The 15,010-nt window shown below is 42.8% G+C and overlaps 1 protein-coding gene across 2 annotated transcripts in view; it reads left to right on the forward strand.

Annotated features, from left to right (window-relative positions):
- The first annotated feature begins 4,582 nt into the window (after positions 1-4,582).
- camkk1a (calcium/calmodulin-dependent protein kinase kinase 1, alpha a) overlaps positions 4,583-15,010 on the forward strand; it is a 60,738-nt gene continuing 50,310 nt past the window's right edge. For both annotated transcript variants that reach the window (XM_070983889.1, XM_070983891.1), the window contains exon 1: positions 4,583-5,047. The gene's annotated coding sequence lies outside the window, so the exon portion shown is untranslated. The remainder of the gene's footprint in view (positions 5,048-15,010) is intronic.

A 15,010-nucleotide genomic window follows, 5' to 3' on the forward strand; every position in this document is an offset into this window, starting at 1 on the left:
GCTGATCACTGGAAGTAAAACTGGAGAGTAAAAAGGAAGAGCCAACACAGTGACAAGAGCAGCAGCCAATCACATAACTTCAAACAAAGTGACAAGAAACCATGTCTCATGCATCATGTAGAGATTTAAATCATAAATACTTTTTGAATACATCATTGAGTTGGCAGTCAGACTCAAGAGTATGTGCCAATGTTTGCTTTCACTCTCTTTATCTGTTCTGCACTTTTAGAATTCTCTGCTGTAAATGTTCCACCATCATTTGATTTCACTGTAGTTTTATTCTTAAGAGATCAGATCCAGGGGGCTCATTTATAAAACTTGCTTGCACACAAAACGGGGCTTGAAAGTTGCGTACGCAATTTCCTATGCAAAGGTTGTGATTTATAAAAATATACTTAGAGTGAGAATGTGCGCACCGGTACGCCGGAACTTTGAAGCTTGCGTACGAACATTTTGGAGACAGGGGGAACTGGCGGTGCAGATGGTGAGGTGGTGAATTGAAGCCAGATGGATCTCATACATTTAATGTCATCACATATCAGACTTATAGACCCGCGTAATCATTGGGCGTACGCACACTTTTAGTATGGATTTTATGCAATGTTTTATAAATGAGGCCCCAGGTCTCTATTTTACTTTAATAGCATCATTTTTGGCAGATTTCGTTCGTCTTTGTTGAAAATTCTCATTCTCATTTCACTCACGTTCCTGTCAAAATTATCAGTTTTCTGGCAAATACATTTTAATCTACAAAACTGAATGAAAGGAAGATTATTTTTTTAGAAGTAAGGGATGATCAGAGTCTGCCCTCAGATCCCGTAGAAAGCCTGAGGGCCCAGTCGTCACCTGAATGAAAGAAATGCATGTTGAGCAGTGTGTGACACTTCTTCTCTGCTCTCAGAGTTAACACACCTCACACAGCTGATGCGGAACTGCTCCAGAGCTGCTGTCTTTCAAACACCAAATGTCTCCAGCTTCTGCAAAAAACATGATCTCTGATGATCCAGTTTCCCCATTCACAGGCTCAACTCATTTCCTAGAAACTTCAAGATGCAGTCGAAGTCTGTGATCATCTCTTTAGTTTTTCTACTGTTAAGATGAAGCTTATGACCAGCTCACAAGATTCAGCACCTTCCCACTAAATGCTAATCCATGTAACCAACCTGAGTTGCAAAGGTGATTTAAATCAGTAGAAAAACTTTAACACCGCGTGTGTATTGAACCTTTGGAACCAGAAGGGGGCAGTGTTACGCCATCTTGCCTGTATGTATGACGTTTTAAGGTCATGTCAGGTTGTTTTGTACTGTATGTGCCCCTCTTTCTCAAGTAGAAGGAATAAAACCTGGTTTTATACATCACAAATCCAACGCAGTCAGATCCTCAACTTCTCCATCAAACACGCAGCCTTCAGATTTATAAACTGGCCACCTAAACACAATCACAATCACACACACACACACACACACACACACACACACACACACACACACACACACACACACACACACACACACACACACACACACACACACACACACACACCCTCTCCAGGGGAAGCTGGGATCCCAAAGGCTGCAGGGAAAATAGAAGAGGATCTCATTAGTACCAGGCCTTATTTCCACCCAGAGCCTCAGAGGGATGCAGAATAGAGACAGTCAGCAGGGGCAGCGTCCCAGTGAAATGCATACAAACACACAGGCCAAGGACAGCAGCTGAGAAAACTGCTCTGCGAAATGATGAACTAATACAAGGGTCACACACAGGGACGAAGGTGTTGGATTAGAATAGCTTCTTTTTGTCTAAATGTTATCTGAAATGTCCTTTTGTGTTGCAAATGCCATGCTGCATGAACACATCCTGCATTAACAGGGTTCAAAACTCCCTCTGATTGAAATGAGTGCTCTGCTAAAGACGCAGCGACGCATCAGGACAGCAGTGCTCCAAAAGCACACAGCATGAAATGCACCTGGAAAAGGATTCTTCGGTTATTTTCTATATTTCTGCTGACATAAAAGACAAAAATGAATGATGAAAGACTGATAAAACAGAGGAAAAAACATTGACACCCTAGACCTTGTGTAGATTAAATAACAAGACCCCTGGGGGCTTACTTTTAAAACAACAAGCACAAACAAAGCAGAAACTGAGTTGAATGACAAAACATCTGCAGACAAAAGACTGAAATTAAAGGACTGCTCTGTTTGTCTGTCTCTCTCTGTAGGGTTGACTTTGCTTCTTCTGAAAGTGACTTGTGCTCCTATTGATTCTGAATTGTTTGGCTTTGTAGCAGACAATATGAAAAAACTTTGTTGGTTTCATTACAGACTCCCACACGCTGTATCATTAAATGTCACGACTGAGAAACCAGGACACGGTCCAAACACAAGCGGGAGTCACAGATCTTTGATAATGATCTAGTTGTGCACCATGCCAACATTAAACTGGTCTGATGGCCGCTCGCACTATGCACATACAAGGCTGTGTGGTGGCTGATTTCCGCTGTGACTCATATTAGAATAAACAGCCCCACAGCTGAGAGCTCTCTGAGGACACACATCTAGAAAACTACCCTGAGACAGAAAAGGCTGGAAAATACTTTAAATTTGGGGGGCCAATTGTGCTGTGAGGGAGGACATTCTGCCCCTGATCCCGTGGTGTCATCCAGTGTTGTGCCATGAGCCTGAAGCTGTTGCCAAGAAGCTAAATGAACTTGCAATGAACTTCCCCCTCAGCTGCGACTGGGTAGGTCGAGTGCTCTCAAAGGCTGCAGCAGCCACTACAACCACTGTCTGACAGCTGATGATAAATAGATTAGATACTGTGCAGTGGGATCTAACGTGTGTATTGACTCTAGAGCTGTATTTAAGTACAACATGTGGAGAATTTGCCTTTCGTGCTACTTTACATCTCTGCTCCACTGCATTTCAAAAGGGAATACTGTACTTTATACTGCATTACATGTGTTAAACAGCTACAGCTACTAGTTACTTTATGATGCTTTGTTCTAGGTTAGACTACCCGACAGTATGCACAGTTAGAGATGAAACTCTTAGCCAGTGAATCGATTAGAAAATTCAATAGCAACTATTTAAATATTTGTTTAAATCATTTTGTCACAAAAGAAAAAGCTAAGCATTTGATGGTTCCAGCTTCACAAACATGATTGATGATAGTGAATTTATTGATTGTTTGCTTGTTCATCCATGTGGACATGTCACTGTGACCTCTGGATTTTCTTTTTACAAATGTTTTTGATTTTTTACAAATCAAACAATTAACTGATTCATCGTTTAACATATAAAATGGCTTAAAATGTTTCATTTCATTTGGAGATGCAAGACAACAACAAAAAAAGATGCATGAATATATAAAAGTAAATATTTGAAAAAAAAAAAAAATTGCTCCACTTCATTTGACCAAAACAGTAAAATGTTGCTTATACATTAATGGAGGAGTAATAATAATCCAATGGCATGATGTTTATCAGTGTAAGAGTCACAACACTCATTTTCTATGGTTGCATATTTTATTTAAGTGCCAAAGCAGGATGGAGGTTCTTGGGATTAAGGGAGGATTGAAATGTATTTTATTTACACAGGCTGGATCATGTTGACACAGGCCTGCCACAATTGTCAGCACATGTTGGTCTACGACTGACATGCGATCCATCCTCATAGTCGCTTTCTCGTGAGTGTGGCTGTTTTAAATGTCATGGTCTTCAGTTATGTGCCGCGCAGTAGATTGTAGTCTGTCCTCAGTTATGCAGCATGTTATCATGTGTTTCCCTTCAGTCGTCCATCACTGCTGCCACACGGCTCACACAAGATCTAACACTGTGTCGGAACAAGAGCACGCAGCAGAGAGATATGCTGCATGTTTCACTGGTAATCAACAGAAATAGTCACCTTTCAGTGGGCGACCATGGCCCTGCAGTGATGGCCTGGTTAAATGAACTTCATTCTGGAAACCATAATAGACAAATTATGACTCCATTCAAAGTATTTTTTTTAAACCTGGTGGGGATCTTTAAGTTTATTCTGTATCTAAAGTCACATAAAATGAGCATCATGCTCTCAATGTCTTGCTGATGGTGGGGCACAGTGTAGGACTCCCGGGGATATAAAGGTTAGACTGCTCCCTCCTGGGAATCTAATTGATTTTGATGGCCACAGTTGATGCATTTATTGCCTACAACATGTTCAGCATACTACAGTGGAGTCAGTAATTAGACTGTTACCCTCCGCAGTCAGAAATGGCCGCTCTGCTTATCTCCACTAATCAACGGGACGTTCATCTGAATTTTGTCAATTGGGAAATGAAATAGGCTCTGAAATGGCCAGTAGAGGCGCTAGCTGTGCTTCTGCTCTGTAAATTCACTGTCTATTAAATCCAATCTTTAATGGAGGAGCAATGTGCACAGTTCCACATGTGGCACCTGTGGTTATAAAAGGAATAATCGAATCCCCTGCACGTGTGATGCTCTGTTTTATGATGTGAATCCAAAACTATGATACTGGAGTGTAAAACAGAGCAGGGGATATTGGCAGGGTGTTGGTCATAAACTGGAAACAGGGCGGATCTTAGGACCCATGGCTTCATAGCTTGTCGAATAATAAAAGTTGGGGTTATCCGTGTGCTGTCGACGCGCAAACAAGCCAGACTCAAAGTGTTTGTGAGCAGCCCTCTGCTGCTGTGTGCACAGTGCAGTGGTGCAACAGCAGCTGCGGGCTGTGTATACATTCGGCCGCTGGGTGTCTTCACTCTGTGGCTTCACTGGAGACAACAGAGGGGACAGTGCAGGCGGCTCTGTTTTCCGGAAGAGAGGGTGTGAAACATGGGACACATCTCAGGTCAGCAGCTGATCCTGATCCTGCCTCGCATCTAGCGCAGAAGCCCGTGTGGACGCCTGTGCGTGGCTCCGTGCTTGTGATCGGCTGTGAGTGGAGTGAATCAAACAGGCGCCGTGCTTCCAAACGGGACATCCCTCCGGATCCCTTTTGGCTGGAACGCTTTAAAGGGACTCGAACACGCCCGAGCATTCATTTGGGTGAGTGAAACTTTTCAGATCGTCTCATTTGAGGCTGAGCGGCGGCTCGCAGGGCCGGACGCAGCTGTGGAAATATGGGGAAGTGAAGCAGAGTGTTGCTTCTGTGTACTGCAGATAGAAGACGCCGCACGTGTTTGCTCACCGTGTTTTATTGTTGTTCAGAGGGATATGGAAGCCACCGCAGTTGCACCGGATTTAACGCACTTTGCACCATGGGAGCGGAGGCTGCACTGAAACGCACGCACGTCAGTAATGTGCCGGTGATCTGTGTCATGCACCTGTCGTAAAGAGCCGTCGCCTCCCATGCAGTCCTATGCTGAAGTCTTTTGTTCAGGATTAAAGTGTAGTGCTGGGGTCCGGGGTTTCACCAGGGACCCCCCGTGTGATCCCCAATAATGTGAGTTAGTCCATGTCTGATTCGATCACAGGCTCCTTCCTCTGGAGGGGAGTCCGAAGCTGACATGATCCATTGACACTGACACCTCTGATTATTGATTAATCATTTAGGTCATTTATCAAGCAGAAATGCCAAACTGCTTCCAGTTTCTCAAATGTGAACACTTGCAGCTTTTTCTGTTTTTAGTACTGTAAACTGAAGATTTGGGGGCTTTTGGACAGTTAGTTGGACAAAATAAGCAATTTAAAAATGTGCCCTTGAATATTTTGTAGACGAAATGAATGAACAATGAGAGAATTGGACTTATGCAGTAAAAAAGAGTAGGGATTTGTTGCAGCCACAGTGAGGATGACAGAGACTCCTGGTGTAAGGTTGTCAGCATAGACAGTGTGGCTGGTAGTAACTGTACAGCTTGATCCTGTTTGTGCAGTGACCTCATTCAGTTTTAAGCCTCAAAAACAACAACGCAAATGGAAAACATGGCTTTCACTGCTCTAAAGTGAGTTGGTGTCTACTTAAAACAAGCGATGGCTTCATGTCCGCCTCAAGTGGAGCCCATTTCACCCTGTTCACAAGCTGTTTAATCCCCCATTCATGAGGCACAGGGCTGAATTGTTTCTTTGAATTTACTTGACGGATGACTTGAGAATGAAGGGACTCTGCGGTGCTGCACCTTGAGAAATAGCGAGTCTGTGAATGACACATGCAATAGATTACTGCAGCATCTCCACTTTCTTCCTGCTCAGCAAAGAGAGAGCCAGCTTCATCGGCGGTCGGTTGACTTTGACCGGATGGTGATTTGAATTTTCCACAGCCAATATTCAAAATGAGCTCTGCTGAACTGACCCACACGCTGTATTGCAGTCCAACTAGTGGGTTCGTTTTATGATTTGTGTGCAACTTTATGAGCATTTAATGCCAGCAATGGGACTGTGATGCTCGGTATGACACACCTCCATCAGGACTAAGAGCAAGAATGAATGGTTTTCCAATCTTAACAGCATCGGATCATGTGACTGCGTTCCGTCCTGTTCTTCCTGTGCAGTAGCTGAATCTTGCAGCAAATTCAGGTCTGGCCAGCTAGGTGTAACCAGATCAGGATGTGTGTCCAGAAATGTATACTACATGGCCAAAAGCTGTTTGTTTCACAGGGAATGTTTGTCTGTGAGTGTCTCCTCTGTAATGTCTCCAGTCATTTTCCCTTGTGTTTGCATGTTTCATACTCCACACTGCTTTGCATGGTATAAATTAGCCACACCAGTATCACTTCTGTTTCTCTTGCCCACTTTTTTGCCGCTGAATGTGCTGACGGCTGTAACCCCCTTTACACTTCTTCACGTGGGCTTTGGTAATATACCAGAGCTACGACCCGGCTACTGAAAAAGAGGACGTGTCAACAGCTCCCAGCTCCTTCAGCCCCTCTGGGAAATTACTCGAGTAAGGCAGGGGAGAAAGAAATTGGCATTGTGTGTGTTTATGTGTGTGTAGCCTTGTAACCTGAATGTGTGCAGGTTTGTGTGTAACGTGTTTATGATGTTAGTGTCTTTAATAAATGCCATGAACAGTTTAACACGGAGGCCTAGACATCATTCACCCATATTCCTGTATGTCAAGCACAGCCGAAAAAAACAGGGAGTGTCTCTGCTCTTCGACCGGTCTGTGCAGGCTGGTGCTCGCTGTGGTGCTCTGCTGCTTCTCTTATTGCTACAATTTTCCATTTTCAAGCATCCTATTAATTGTTTGTGATCTCTAAAAAACAGTAGACTTAGAAATTGCAGGAAGTGCTTTTCTTTGATTCAGTCCAACCAAAAGACCCTTGTGTTTGTCTGACGTGTAATTGCTTGATGTATCCCGCAAGTAAAGTGCACCATCAGTGGGCTGATTGCCTGGATACATCTTTGTGTGTGTGTGTGTGTGTGTGTGTGTGTGTGTGTGTGTGTGTGTGTGTGTGTGTGTGTGTGTGTGTGTGTGTGTGTGTGTGTGTGTGTGTGTGTGTTTGGCCATGAAGACATTTTAGGAGGCACTCAAACTGGATGAAAATTGAGATGATCCTGGTTGGAAGGGTTTGATGCTTTAACGTACATCCGTTGAAGGTAAGCGTTACAGTTTTCACAAATGGTGTGCTAAAAGACGGCCTGTAAGCAAACCAAGTTCATTTCATTTGCCTTTGTTTTTTGAAGACAGCTACCTTTTATGATTCATATTATTTTCACAGAATAGTTTCCCTCACTCTTAACGTGTGACTGAAGTGTGTTTCTCAGTCTGGAGTGTTAAGAAGACGCTCGCTCGCTCGCTCGCTCGGCCATGTGGAATTCACAGTGAGGAGCTCTTTATTTGATGTCTGACAGGCTTTCATCCTACAGCTGTGAGAAGAGAGTAGCAGCTGTACCTGCTGTAGTGTTTCTCTTACAAAGCTAGTTCTGTGAAGACTGCATCCGTCACCTCTCCTGTGGAATTGACTTTCAGTTCCTGGAAGCTCTCAGGGTGTTTGTGGAGCTCCACTGTCATGGAATCACTCGTGTGTGTGCCTGCACTATGTTTTAGGCTTGATCAACACACAGAGTTAGCAACGTAACAGGCAAGCTTTCTGCCTGCGTTGAGATGACTAATAGAAAGCAAGTTAGAGACAGACCAGACGGAACAAGTATTAGATGAACTGACATGAAATGTTGTCCTAACATTCATGTGATGCCCTGTCTTTTCCTCATCAGTCCATTCATTGCCATTAAGAAATGCTGCGGCTATGCTGAGCTCCAGAGGCTTGGTGTGTAGTGACGTAGTCCCCAGCAGCACTACAGGTGCTAAGAAAAGCTCAGCTTTATGCAAATATAATCTCACGCAATGTGAACGAAAGCCAGGTGAGAGTAGTGATGCTGGTTTTGATTCCCACAGAAGCACAAGCAGAGCGTTGCTTACTCCTCGCTCGTACACGAGTAGTTGGGATCGTTTCCAGCGCAGATATTGGGCCACAATGCAAATTGGTTTCACCACCCCCTGAAGCAGTTTCAACAACGCATACTACAAGGTTTAAAAAAAAGGAAAAAAAAGAGAGAAAACGCTTTTCTGTACACTGTGCACAGGAAATTAAAAAAAGTAGTGGCTTTTTTATCTGATGGTAACAAGGGCAAAAGCTTCAGTCAGACATTTGGGAAAAAATACGCTCTTCCACTCCACTTCCACACTTATTCCTAGCCTCATTTCTCATTCTTCTTCTTATTATTATCTCACTTTCTAAAGCTTCTCATTCTGTTCTGGTTATGTCATTACATCGTTTACATTTCACTTTTAATTGGTGCTGTAATGCTGGTTATATAGTTTGTAATGTTGGGGTTAACCACCCGCCTCTTTTGCTGTTTGCAGGAAACCTCTGTGTTAGCAGAGACTGGTGACTATCAGCTTGGTGATACCAGCTGTCCAGGATCACCAGTGTTAGATTTAGTGAAGCAGGTAACCTGAAGAGGTACACAGAGCTCAGAACAAAAGCTAGCGATATGGAGTGACATGCTGCCAGCAGTATTATCTGGATAGTGTTGTTGGAGTGATACAGTGTCTTGGTCCTTGGTGTCACCTTGAATCTGCATCTTATCAGATTCGTGTTCTCTTTGCCTCTTTTGTCCCTGTTATACACACATGCGCTTAACAAAAAGAGACAGACCTGTTGACAGGGTTCATAAAAGAGGACAAGTTTTACTTATTTTCTGTAAAACTGTGTATTGGGGTCAGATTGGTATTTTCTCGATATTGCATGGTTAATGTGTGGCGGCAACGTCAGAAAACAGGCAGATCTCTGAGAGGCCACAGACTGACTTTGCATCTGTATGTGTGATCACAGTGTTAAGCTGTCTGTCGAGTCCCATTACTTTACGCACTTTCTTGCTCTCCAGCTCTGAGACACTGATACTGATGGTAGCAAGCAGAAGCTAACAAGTCCCCACTGGTCACCTGCCTGCATGGCCACTGGAATTAAAATCCTAATATACAGTGAACTTGCTTTACTCCCTGCCCTCATAGGTATTGTTATCAGTACCAAGCAGAACCAAAAACCCCAAGAGAAGAAGGATGCTGTCACTGCAAATAAATAAACAAAACTTGCGCCTCAACATTTATTTATTCAACATGGATGTCATCTTTCCGCAGGGGGACAGCTGCAGAAGAGGGTGAAAGATAATGCTGCAGTCACAGAGGGGGAAGAGACAATCTCTTTCAGTTGTCTCATGGAACTGTTGATAAGTAGGTGAATGGCAAGGTCGAAGGCTAGATTACACAAAATGTTGACTTAATGATAATAATAATAGCAATGATAAAGAATATGCACCGCACATGCTAAGAGTGTGGCCCTGTAGAAGTCTGTCTGTCGGCTCACATGCAGGCTGAAATATCTCTACAGCTATGAGACGGATTGCCGTGAAATGTTACTCAGACATTCATGGTCCAAAATGTATCAAAGGCAAAGTCACTGAAAACAGCCTTCCTGCTGTGATTGACCATTACCTCTACTCTTGCATGTTTGCATCGTGTTGCAAATATGACTCAAATGTCAGCAGCACTAAAAGAGACAGAATTATGAAACTTGAAGCGTGACAGGTAATTTACAGTTTTGTAGAGAGCGGATGCAGGAATACATTTACAGGTCCTCATTAGTTCTTACTGTGCCAGGCGCACAACCACATCTGCATATTAGCCTTCATTATTCAAAGCACGACCAGTAAGGACTCTGGGGGTTCTCAGATCTTTGAGTTAACCTCATCCAAGTGCTAGCCTGCACTCCACATCACTTCCACTTCTGCCATTAGGCAGAGACACCAGCATGAATAAGACACCTGCTAGCAGTTAATTTCTATTATTGGAACATGTTTTTTGGAAGACCACGGCTAAACTGTAAGGAAAAATGAAGAAGTGTTCATGAGTGTGTTCCTGTTGCTTCTGTTCTTAGCCATCATTGAAAGGTTAGTGTTAATAATCTCACTGCGTCCTCATTTAAATGAAAAAAATGTATTTAAATAATATTTTATTTGAGGTAGTTCTGTATGCTTGTTAAAAGACACTGTTAACTTGTCAGGTTGTGAATTTATCAACAAATGTGACACTACATCACTTTTGCAATATTCTGTCAGCTTTAAAACAGAATATATACCAGTCTCTAGAAAAAAAGACAAATAAAGCTTAAAGCTCTTTAAATTCATTTTCTAAAGATGCTCTGCCGTGTGTCCCCAGAGCTCTGGTGTTATTTCTGTATGGCGGGCGAGCTAACTGAAATAATTGATGGCTGGTTGAGTTTGAGTCTGTCCTCTGGAGAGACTTGTCTCAGTGCTGTCCAAAACTCTTCCACCAACCCTGACGCCAGCTTTCCCTCTGTGGCCACTTGTCGCAGTCGACTCCCCCGGGTGCCCTGTAGACAGCCAAAGTCCTGCCTCCTGTCCAGGTTAGCCTCTGATGGACGCTGGGACATCAATTCATTTCCTTCTGGAGGGGATGATGTGTGGGAAGATGTTGATTTTAGGTTCAATATGAAATAGTTAAAATTGGAAACACTTATCTCTGTGATTTCAAGTGAATGCCCACACACTCACAGAGGCTTTTGCAGTTTGCCACCCAACCCACATGTGGCAAGAATCTGCTACATACAGTAGTAATGAGATATGCATGAACAGATGGTGTTTTCTTTGTTTATATCTGATTCAAGTGATACATGAGTGGACTTGGTTCAATTATGTGGATAGTTCTTGTATGATGACTGCACAACAGGGGGTGTGCAGCACACTCTAGCTTCTACATATGTAGAAACTCTGAGGAGTCCTGTGTATTGCAGTTGGTCGTACAGTCTCATATTGTGCAAAATCCTGGATTCAGCCTGGGCAGGTGGGGCAGAAATCTGTAACAGCTTTATGTTGGGTTTCAGTTTCCATCATGTGCACAAAAACATGGAAAAATGTGTTTGGCTTAGCATTGTGTTACCCATTGTAAACATCAAAATACAGTCTCGACTAATTATGACAAACACACATAAAGCCAATGTCTGGAGCTATTATGACGATTATATCATGTCACTATCGCGGTCACATGGTTCTCATTTTCCTATCGATTGGCTGCTGAATGTCAAGAAGGCAGGTCTTTTGCGGTATGAGAGACAGATGGACAATCAATAGTAGGTCCCATCCCTGAAATATTTGGGCTTAGTTTCTGACTAAACTAACCTAAATTAGCTAACCTGAATGAACAGAAACCAGGGCTGAGCTGTGAACAATCAGTACACAGTAACAGGTGACATGTAGCAGGACACTGGGCCAGGCTACCTCCACCCAGGACTCACCAGGGTTCAGGTAAAGCCTGCATCCTTTCCTTGGCGTTGACAGTCAATATACTGTATGTTGCCACCTGTGAGTAGCTGGCTAGGCTTTAGCATTAATTTATTCCATCAGGTGTCACAATTTCTCCAGTAGTCCATGTGCCATGGCAACATAAATTCACTAAATAATACATAAAAAAAACATTTCTCCATGTCTGCTTACATAAACTATGTGTGCATTAGTGGTGGAGGCTCTGGCAGATTGTCTACTGGTGCTTAGCAGTGACAACGTTGCTGGGGGAGGAATGGGCTCTCATGGCTCCAAGGACGGGTTTGTGTTTTCAATGTGTTCTGCCAGCTAAAGAGAAGGAGCTTAAACCTCGGCTAAGATCTCTGCTGACAGTACTCTCCTCTTCAGAGTCTCTGCATGACATGCTCTACTATTTCTGCTCATGTCTCCTTGCAATAGGCCTCAGTGTGGATGATGGAATGGCATGAAAGAGCAGAGCTGGTAGTCCTTTTGATGAAATCCTACAGGAGTGACAGGCAGAATTTGACCCTGGGCCAGCTGACTCCAGCACTCTCCTTCTGAGAAAGCAACCTATTTTAGCGAGCAAACCGTTCCTCTTCTGGAGAATTGACCGACCTCGGCTCCCCTCTCCTGGCTTCTGCATCTAAATTTCTCTTTGTAGCTCGCACCAGGGTGGAGAATAAGAGACTCTTCAGTGCTGCAGCTAACATTATTGATGAAGGGAGAAAGAGGCTCACAGCTCAGAAGGCTGAAACTCTTGTATTTCTCAAGAAGAATCTGGCCCTCATGCTGTTGGAAGAATAACATAACTGGCACATCAGATGAGGGCTGAGAAAAAGCTGCTAACATTAGTCACTAATTGCTGTCAGAGAAAGTAAAAAGCCAGCCTGTTAAATGGAGAAATTGAGTGTTGTGTACTTCATTACAAGTCCTTTCTCACCGTATAAAATCCAAGGTTACTGGATTGTACTTGCTTTATGTTCTACTTTGGTAGCCTGGAGACGACAAATTGATAGCTCAGCAGCAGGAGAATGTGCCGCTGCCATGTTTGTGATTATAAAATGATTTTGCAATGTCATAAAAGGTAGTTAAGATCCCAAAACATCCCTCTTGTGATAAGAATGCATAGAATAAAACAATGTGAAAATGTCAAATCATTTCTGCCTGCTGTAAATTCTGTTTGGCAATTTTTGTAAAAGCTCATCTGACTTAAGCAGGGCTCGAGCTAAGTCATTATCAATTCATTTGCTTAGTTGATTATTTCTTAATTAATCCTTTGGCCCTCTATGTTTGCTATCCACTTTTGCTGCTGTAATACCTGAAATTTCCCCACTGTGTGACTAATAAAGGTAAATCTTATCTTATCTTATCTTATCTTAAAATGTCAGAATAGTGAAAATCATCCATCTTAATTGCCTTGTTTTGTTCAACCCAAAGATAGTCAGTTTACCAAGAACAAATATCAAGAGGCTGAAAACAGCTTCTTTTTTTGTTGTAAACCATCAGCTAATCGATTAATCAACTAACCGTTGCAGCACTAGAATTAAGGTGATATAAATACTGAAGACCTTTGTCTTTGACTTGTAAACTTTTCTCACATTTCAGCAAAAAATATTATTTGCCAAAGCTGCAAATATGCTCGACTTCATAAAAAGAAATGTAAATGAGGTTTTTAATCAAATAGTTTGTGAATAATGGGAATAATGATCCTCTCTGTCTTTAGGGAGGAACATTTTTAGGATGAGTCACCAAAGGGCCTCTGGGCCAAACACTCGCTGCTGTGATACGAGCAGCTTGCTAATGGTGATGCCTCCGTAGCCCTCTGCCTGTGACCTTTCCAAAGAACACAAGCTCAAGTCTGATTCTGTCTTTGAAAGGGGTTTCATGTTCGTTTGGTTTTGTTTTTTCATTTATATTTTAAGCCGCCAAAAGCACATTTAGGAACCTGCTCCACAGAGATAAGAGCTCTAAAAAAATTCCCATTTTGTTTTGATGCTTTAAACGCCGTGCGAGGCACATCGGCTGGAGGAGAATGCTGTTCATCCGCTTTTGCAGTGATGATTCTCTGAAACACAGTTCAGGATTTAAGCCGGGACAAAAGTAGTGATTACATGTGACTAACATCAAGGGTCAAACCGAGTCACAGAGGAAATTGCTCCATTAAGATTACTCTTGACTGCACTCTTTGCTCATTTAGAATAATGAAATGAGAAAAATAACACAGCAATTGTAATTATGTGGCTAATTGTGTTCATTAGCTCATCATCCACAGTCAGAAGCAGTGACCATGATCTTAGGCATTTTAGACATCTATACTATAATCTGCTCCTACTCCACACACACACACACACACACACACACGCTCACACGTCAGGTCGCACTTGTTAGACCATAAACAAACACACACGACAGACTGAGGGTAAAACACCTGTGGCTGTGTGCAGTGTGAGGAGAATATCTGCATCCTCTCACTGTGCCGGCAGTGTGTGCTCTCAAGTCTGCGCAGCACCTTCCACAGCTTAGCGAAGGTGGAGCATGCTCTAATACCGTGTATGAAATACACACACTTGCTAATCATGCATGGTGCAGAGATGTGAAAAGCTGGGCTTCTTGCGAACAGGACATGTCACAGTGTGAATACTGGAAACACACAGGCGTTTGAGTTTGCTGGAAAATATTCACGGTTGACCATAAAATCTCTAAAGCACTACTGACGCAGACCCACCGGTGGATGTTGTGTCTGGATTGATTTGTTTCAGCGTAGTGTTAGCTTTGAGACTGTTCTATAGTTTGCTGTCCAAATGTTTTGGTTTGCTAGCAGCATGGATGGATCGCCATGAAATCTTTTACAGACATTCACGGTCCCCAGAGGGGGCTACATGTTGCAGATTGTCAGTAAATTTGTCACACTCATTTATTTCCCCTTCAGGGAACATTCTAATAACTTTGGTGATCCTAACCTTTCGTATAGCGCCACCAACAGGTCAGAATGCCAGTGTCTCAGATTCATTGGTTTTTCAAATATACCTGCAAAACCAATGACAGGTTTACCAACTTTTGTCAAGCAGCTGGAATGAGATTTCTTTTCTGTAAGGAGACAACAACTCTAACAGTAAAACAGTAAATGTGTTTATCTGTTGCCATTTTCTTTGTTATTTACTTTAAAGATTAGAGTAGGTGTGTTGAGAATATGGATACGCTTCCATGCACCCCCTGACGCCACTACTGCAAATATTGTCAGACATTTCA

Source organism: Chaetodon trifascialis, chromosome 16 (genome assembly GCF_039877785.1).
Source record: "Chaetodon trifascialis isolate fChaTrf1 chromosome 16, fChaTrf1.hap1, whole genome shotgun sequence".
NCBI lineage: Eukaryota > Metazoa > Chordata > Actinopteri > Chaetodontiformes > Chaetodontidae > Chaetodon > Chaetodon trifascialis.